The following is an 8,809-nucleotide window of genomic DNA, read 5'->3' on the forward strand; positions in this document are numbered from 1 at the left end:
AGTCCACGCATATGTTCTGAAAGGATTTTTTCTTCACCCACCACTCTTCAGTGCCATCTCCAACATAAAAGAATACCATAGTATACTATGGTATAAATACTATAGTATTCACTGTAGTGTTTTTTCTGACTTTACTGTAGTATTCACTGTATTATACTGTAGTATTTACTGTAGTGTTTTTGCGGACTGTAGTATACTGTAGTATTTACTGTAGTGTTTTTGCGGACTGTAGTATACTATGGTATTTAATATAGTGTTTTTGTTGTTTTATCTTTGACATAGAAGTGGAGGCTTTCTCCTTCAGAAAACCTACTAGAGAAATACTGAAAGAGCACATTTTCCATAACCTGTATGTAGGTAGGACTGGGGTCTGAACGGATAGTTCAGACATTCTGCTCTTTTCTATAACCTGTAGGTAACACAATATTTGATCTATACTTAGCACGTAGGTTTCTCCCTTATGGGTGGCACAAATTGGGATATGGGGTAGGGGAATGGTCAGGGTACATGCAAATGTAATATTGTAGTATATACCAGTTAAAAAAGTGTAGTATTTTTGCGGACTGTATTGTTTTGTGGACATTACTGTAATATTTACTACAGTGTTTTTTTGCAGACAATACCGTAGTATTTAGTACTATAGTATACTACAACATTCCATCGTAAGTACTACACATTATCGAGGGATACTACAGTGTATAGTATAGTATTATACAGTATACTACAGTTTACTATAGAATTCTATAGTAAGTATTGTAGTATTCTATAGTAAACTGTAATTGTTCATGTGGGCGTCTTTAGTCAATTCCCAGTTACACAGATGAACATACAGGGGGATGGGAAGGTAAACGCCACAATCCTGATACCATATTCACATTAGCAGAACAGACCATGCTCACATTTGAAGCATTTTATTCTATCTCCACTACATCTACTGGTTTCATTTTGGTCCATGCACCACAAGTTCCAAGCGCCGAGTTTCTTTTTTCGACAACTGTTTTTTGAAAGGAGTTCTCTACACCCGCCGCCACTCAGTGCCATCTTCTTTAGTCTAGCCATCCACTTTACACATACGCATTTGATTTCTATGGACAAACGCATAGTCATCATGGAACCCGAAACCCCTTCAGATCCTTCAGTGTTTAAGAGGATCCGTACTGAGAATGCTGACTGACTGGGAATGCTGCACCACACGTGACCCCAGTAACTATAACTCTGGTAATGAACTATACGGAACTCTTTGGTGTAGGAACATGATTTAGGAACACGTTGACCCCTAGGAGGTRATAAAAGGGGAGGTGAAGTCTGGAGCACAACATTCCTACCGCGTCCCAAATGGCACCCTATTCCCTATTTTAGTGCACTACTTTTGACCAGAGCCCAGACGTGCACTAAAAAAATGGAATAGGGTGCCATTTGGGACACACCCTACGCTAGATGATTCACACGCTCATTCCCCTCATAGAGCTCTCTTATAAATGCCTAGTTGTTATGGGCTCCTTTGGTTCTTCACTGAGACCATGAGAAGGGTCTTTGTCTAACTTTATCTAATATCTGTGAGACAAACTTCCCTGGGGGGAATCACGAGAGATATATTTCATTAATCCTCCTTACTCATCAAGTCTCTTCTTTATTTCCTTTTCTTTTCTCGCTGCAGTGATGAAAGTCTTGAAAACAGCCAGGAGCAACAGCTCAGGTAGCTTGTCTCCAGGAAACCCAAACCTGTTTTAAAGCAGTCAGACACTTAAATCATAGACAGAGCTAAGGTGAGCTACTAGTCACAATCACCCTGCAAAATGTACTGAACCTCTCCAAAACACTCAAAAGCAAGAGCTCAGTCATGACCTGTTTTGAAGCAGTCAGACACTTAAATCATTCCCCTGGTTACCGGAGTCAAAGCTGAGGTGGGAGACGAGCGCTGAGGTGAAGCGAGGTGAGTTACAGTACAAGTAACACATCACAACCAACCAGCATCGTATGTGTCTGAGAGGCAGATGTTGAAAACAAACCAAGTCTAATTTTGTTCTCAATGACAACCAACAACATGGTTCTGTAGCCTACTACAAAATACTGTTTACTCATAGAATATGCCAGYAGAGTTTTAATACTCCCTCGAAATCCAGACTGAATTATGTTATGGTTCACTGTTGTTTGAAACAAATTTGAAACGGAGGTGAATTCAGGTATGATTTCCAGGCGAGGAGAAATATAGAGAAACGTGTGCTCATTTTGTAGGCTATTACAACAGTGTTCCACAGATGGCCATGTTTCCCTGTTCTAGCACTCTGTCTGCTAAAGCCATCCACTCTCCCATTATCCATCCACCYGGCACTGTTTAGTGTTAAGGGTGACAGGGAGTGGGTGACACCCCATAAACACCACCCTCTAGAATTTAATGAAATTAAACCTTTGTGTTTGTTTCGCTCGGCCTCGTATTGCTGCATTCATCGCAGTGTGTAAATCAAAGTTGGTTGGAACATACTGGTCTTTAACAGTGTCATGAAATCTGAAAATAACATTTTAATTTGGGGTATAAAAACGATATGTTAAAGAACGACACAAATAAAAGAGTGTGAGACGCTACTGACTGACAAGCCTGCTGTTCCATGTCAAACTCACATGTGCATTGACTGTTCACTGACAAATTAGAGTGACTGCCCCTAAAATGCAACTAATCCCTTTGAAAAACAGCCTGTGGCATCGATATGAGTCAAAAACATACATTCTACTGTCAAAATTGACTACAAAGTGTAAATAGGATAATTTTGTAATAATGTCAGTATCCTCTAAAACTGAGTTTGGAACCTCAGTGCGTCACACCAAATAAATTAAGATTGTGTTTGGACTTCAATTATGTCAACAAATCCTGCCCCCTTTTGCCAAGCTCCACGTGCAAATCGCCCCTCCACCCACTTCGCTTCCCTTCATTGAATGGGGCTCTTGTTGAATGGGGCTCTTCTTGTTTCTTCGCCCCCAACGCGTTCAAAAGATCACAGGCCCTATGTGGATTGACCGTGCCTCCACAGCCAACGTTCTATGGTTTCCATGCCCTGCCGAAGAACCTAAGTATGCGGTTGGCAGGGTTGGGGAGTAACGGAATACAGGGATAACAAAAAAAACGGTAACTGTAATCAAACCATATGTGTTTGATGGATCGAGGGAAAAGAGCAGGAGTAGGCTTTTGTAGGCTACAGTCCAAGCTATGTCTTCCAATGGTGCGACTGCTGTCGGCATCCAAAGATTATCCAACTTTAATAAACGCTTGGAGGTAAGGATGACAGCAGTGGTGTAGACTACGGCGATACGGATATCACTTATTATTGAAATCTACGTAGCGCATTGATGTGAATCACACTGCTGCTCTCTCATTTAGCTATTTGCGCCTTACGGATTGTGGCTGTTGTGGATGGCTGTTCACAAATCTAAATGTGTATTTGAACCCAATAATGATTCAATTCAAGAAGTTGAAGCTGCCAATCAATCATTGTTTTTGAAACCAGTGGACAGCCAGAGAAAAATGTGCTCTTGCAACAGCTGCATGGTGCGGATCAAGCCTATGGATAAAAGTGGGGCTTTTATTGCTGCAATCTAATTCATGCTGATAAAAGGACACACAAAACTTGCACACTTGTTGATAGACTTAAAGGGCAATCTGTAGTCGCTACATACATTTTTTTCTTATAAAAAAAAAAAAAAAAAAATGAAATTAATTAAGAGTATATATATATACATATACAGTTGAAGTCGGAAGTTTACATATACTTAGGTTGGAATAATTAAAACTCGTTTTTCAACCACTCCACAAATTTCTTGTGCACAACTATAGTTTTGGCAAGTCGGTTAGGACATCTACTTTGTGCATGACACACGTCATTTTTCCAACAATTGTTTACAGACAGATTATTTCACATATAATTCACTGTATCACACTTCCAGTGGGTCAAAAGTTAAAAAAAATCCAGAAATTCCAGAAAATGAAGTCATGATTTTAAGAAGCTTCTGATAGGTTATTTGACATCATTTGAGTCAAATTGGAGGTGTACCCGTGGATGTATTTCAAGGCCTACCTTCAAACTCAGTGCCTCTTTGCATCAAGGGAAAATCAAAAGAAATCAGCCAAAACCTCAGAAAGAAATTGCAGAACCTCCACAAGTCTGGTTTATCCTTGGGAGCAATTTCCAAACGCTGAAGGGTACCATGTTCATCTGTACAACAATAGTATGGCAAGTATAAACCATGGACCACGGAGCCATCATACTGCTCAGGAAGGAGACGTGTTCTGTCTCCTAGAGATGAACGTACTTTGGTACGAAAAGTGAAAATCAATCACAGAAAAACACCAAGGACCTTGTGAAGATGCTGGAGGAAACAGGTACAAAAGTATCTCTATCCACAGTAAAATGAGTCCTATATCGACATAACCTGAAAGGCCGCTCGTCAAGGAAGAAGCCACTGCTCCAAAACCTCCATAAAAAAAGCCAGACTACGGTTTGCAACTGCACATGGGGACAAAGATCGTACTTTTTGGAGAAATGTCCTCTGGTCTGATGAAACAAAAATAGAACTGTTTGGCCATAATGACCATCATTATGTTTGGAGGAAAACGGGGGAGGCTTTGCTTYCAAGTCGAAGAACACCATCCCAACCGTGAAGAACGGGGGTGGCAGCATCATGTTGTGGGGGTGCTTTGCTGCAGGAGGGACTGGCAAAAGCATACTTCCAAAGTTGTGGCAAAATGGCTTAAGGACAACAAAGGTATTGGAGTAGCCATCACAAAGGCCTAACCTCAATCCTTTAGAAAATTTGTGGGTGTAACAGATGTGAAATGGCTAGCTAGTTAGCGGGTACGCGCTAATAGCGTTTCAATCGGTTACGTCACTTGCTCTGAGACTTGAAGTAGGGTTTCCTCTTGCTCTTGAAGTAGGGTTTCCTCTTGGCCTTTGTGGAGCGATGGGTAACGATGCTTCATGGGCGACCGTTGTTGATGTGTGCAGAGGGTTGTGGAGCGATGGGTCACGACGCTTCGTGGGTGACTGTTGTTGATGTGTGCAGAGGGTCCCTGGTTCGCGCCCGTGTCGGGGCGAGGGGACGGTTTAAAGTTATACTGTTACATACTTACTTACTTACTTACTTTATTGTCCCCATGGGGAAATTTTGTTGCAGTGTCATGTACACATTTAAAGTGGCATTAAATACAAAACAAGATTGACAATACAACTTTCAATAACAGTCAAATTAAAAACATAAAATAACGTCACACATAACGTCACTTGCTCTGAGACTTGAAGTAGGGTTTCCCCTTGCTCTGCAAGAGGGTTGTGGAGCGATGGGTAACGCCGCTTCGTGGATGACTGTTGTTGATGTGTGCAGAGGGTCCCTGGTTCGCGCCTGTGTCAGGGCGAGGGGACGGTCTAAAGTTATACTGTTACATGGGCAGAACTGAAAAAGCGTGTGCGAGCAAGGAGGCCTACAAACCTGACTAAGTTACACCAGCTCTGTCAGGAGGAATGGGCCAAAATGCACCCAACTTATTGTGGGAATCTAGTGGAAGGKTACCCGAAACGTTTGACCCAAGTTAAACAATTTATAGGCAATGCTACCAAATACTAATTGATTGTATGTAAACMTCTGACCCACTGGGAATGTGATGAAAGAAATAAAAGCTGAAATAAATCATTCTCTCTACTATTATRCTGACATTTCACATTCTTAAAATYAAGTGGRGATCCTAACTGACCTAAGACAGGTKATTRTTACTCGGATTAAATGTCAGGAATTGTGAAAAACTGAGTTTAAATGTATTTGGCTAAGGTGTATGTAAACTTCCGACTTCAACTGTACYTGTTATTCAATCARTGCAACCACAGTGCTCGCCCTCCTCACCGAGCGTCTGCGTGGCCAGGCATTGTGATGCTCAACACGCTGCAAGTCTGTCCTCTCCCATCTCCTCATTGGTTTTTAAGAGCATATACCCACGTGGGTGATTGAAAGATGAKCTGACGTCCTCACTCCAGTCGGTTGTAGAAATGCTGTTAGCCACCAGCATTTCTTGAGGAGCAAGCTAAAAAATGGTGGCTAAATCAGCAGGTGCAGTTCCCCTTTAAAGAAGCCGAAGTGACAAAATATTTCTCAAARATAATGAATCAAGCTGCCAAAGAAAATGTATGTAGAACATGTTTCTTTATTTAATAATATCATGAAATGTGTAAGTCTGAATTTTTAAAAACATAGCCTAAACCAGCCAGGGAACCAATAAGCTCTCAACAGAAGAACTTGTGTGATTATGATTGCATCCACTTCGTGACTAGAATCTGCATACTTGAGTGGCAGATAAGTGGAGACACAGACTAGACTGCCTTCTCTCTCCCCCTCTACTGTCCTCTTGTCTCCTCTCTTCACCGCCCCTCGCCACTCCCTTTCATTTCCTCTCTCCCTCTTCTCTTCTCTCCTGATTGTCTGTCTGTGATTAAGTGGCAATAGTAGCAGGAGGCTGAAGGATGTCATTAAACACTGAGGAGCCACTGAGGAGCCACTGAGYAGCCATTCTGGTTCAAACAACACAGTGCCCTACTGCATGGTAATGACAGCTTTGGCCAATCAGGATAAAGACAATTAGACTTGAATAGAAAGGTCTGCTCTAGTCAGTCTCTTTCTTTAGTACCTCACAGTAAAGCAGGCGACAGACTACTGTAATAGAGACCCAAGACAATTAGCGTATTCGTATTGTATTTCATTTTCCCAAGCTCTCTCATTATTCCACAACCTGCCAGACAACCACCCGTGTCTTTTCTTTCCAATCAAACATCCCTGTGGTAATGAACTATTTAAGACCGACTGACAGATATCCACTCTTGGTTTTCTATCGAAGATGTGCAGCGGAGTCCAGCCCAGTCTGCCCGGCAGGGAACAGTGAGATTGACACAGGGATTGTCTGTCAATTTGTGTAATTACAGTGACGGGGCTGTGCGTCATGTATCTGATGAGGCAGCTGTACAGTGAGACAGAGTGGAGAAGACAGGGTTAATGATAGGTTAAAGGCCTGTGTGTGAATATCCTCGCTCTCTCGCAGAGGTGTCAAACATCAATATACTTTAAAAGGGCTAAAACCAAATCCAAAATGGTGTAGAAATGATATTTATACCGTTTCTTTACTGTGTCCAGCTCACTAATAATCACGAAAATGAAAGCTAGACAGTCAGGGATCATCGGAAATTCCCTAAACGCTGTATAGAGGACTATTTTGGGCTAATTTTGACCGTGAGGGAATCATTTAAAAATTCAGTGCGGCCTTCGGGACCTCGTTGAAGACCAAAATTGGTTTGACACCCCTGCTTTAGGGGGTTGGCTACATCTGCACTCATTGATTTTCCGTCTCATGTCTTTATGTAATTTAGAGGAATTTCCATTTTATAAATTTAATGCCRCAATCAGTTCAATTCCGTGTAACACTGAATTAATAGGCTTTGTAAGGATAGCCTATCGTCGTTTTTATTGATTCTTGATTATGAATAAATGGTTGTAAACTCTAAAATACCATAGCTATCTACATCATCAGTGAAATAATAAAGGTATTTCTCATGCAGTAGAACACAGTCAGTCACAGGATTAATAAATCATGTTTAAAATAACAAAATTGGTTATCTTTATTTCATCAACCGATTAGTCTATCCTGTCACTAGGGATGAGAGCTCATAGGTATGAATGAACTTGCACAAAATAATGTACAATTCCTCCAAAATTTTACATGCAGTTCTGCTTTCCTGGACAGATAAACCTAGTCCTGGACTAAAAAGCCATTTCAATGGAGYCTCTRCATTGAGCAAGCTTTTTAGTCCAGGACTAAAATCAATCTCACCCCACGCCTTTTCCTGGGACATAACCCTCTCTTGTACATTTTCAGATTCCCAAGAACTCCTTATGACCAGTCTACAGGGACAGAGGTCAGGGGAAGGTCAGACGTCATATTCTCTCACAGCCTTTCTTCAGATGCCCACAGCCCTCTAAAACCACTTAGCACAGAGAGAGATCATTACTGATTTAGAAGGGGCACACTTCAAATGTTGGCTWCATGTATAGCTAAGCCCGTGGAGGTAAAGCAAGATAAGGTCAGTGGTAGCTAGTGGCGAGTTAAGGAAGTGTTTACCCCACAGTGAAATAGACCCTGGGGAGAAACCATTACAGATTTAGAAGGAGAAACACACTATGTCAAAATGTATTCCAGCTAAGACGGTGGAGGTAAAGCCAGACTAGCGCAGGGTGGGGCAGTGGTAGCTAGAGGGGAGTTGAGGAAGTGTTTTTTACAGCACGATGAGATGGCCCCTGAGGGAAGAGACCATTACTGATTTAAAATGTTGGCCAGCTACATGTCAAAATGGATTCTAACTAAGCCCATGCTGGTAGAACAGGGTGGGGCAGTGGTAGCCAGGGGGAATTGAAGAKGTTTTAACCCCACAATGAAGTAGGCCCTGAGGAAGAAGCTGGGTGTGTGAGAGGCCCCCTCCTGGTTGAGAGGACTGACTCTCTGGCTACCTACCATGCAGAASCCATTAACACGCCTCATGAAACATCAAACTCATGACTCCACTGCAGACCTGGGTTCAAATAGCATTTATTGTCTTTCAATGACTTGATCTGCACTTCATTGAGCTTACTTTCTGCAAAGGAATCAAAACCCTGCCCATATGTGAACCCAGGCAGTCTCAATAAAACACTCAAAGAATTTGAAAGATAACAAATACTATTTGAACCCAGGTTCGGTCCCTCGTAGCCTAAAGCCTGGGCAGCTAATGCCTCTGGCAGATGGCCCTGT

The 8,809-nt window shown here is 41.9% G+C and overlaps 1 non-coding gene across 1 annotated transcript; it reads right to left on the bottom strand.

Moving 5' to 3' along the window:
- Window positions 1–286: 286 nt before the first annotated feature.
- On the bottom strand, window positions 287–339 carry LOC111962902 (U7 small nuclear RNA). The gene has a single exon (XR_002877187.1). It is a non-coding gene; the product is annotated as a U7 small nuclear RNA (small nuclear RNA).
- Between the last annotated feature and the right edge of the window lie 8,470 nt (window positions 340–8,809).

Source organism: Salvelinus sp. IW2-2015, linkage group LG4q.1:29, assembly GCF_002910315.2.
Source record: "Salvelinus sp. IW2-2015 linkage group LG4q.1:29, ASM291031v2, whole genome shotgun sequence".
Taxonomy (NCBI): domain Eukaryota; kingdom Metazoa; phylum Chordata; class Actinopteri; order Salmoniformes; family Salmonidae; genus Salvelinus; species Salvelinus sp. IW2-2015.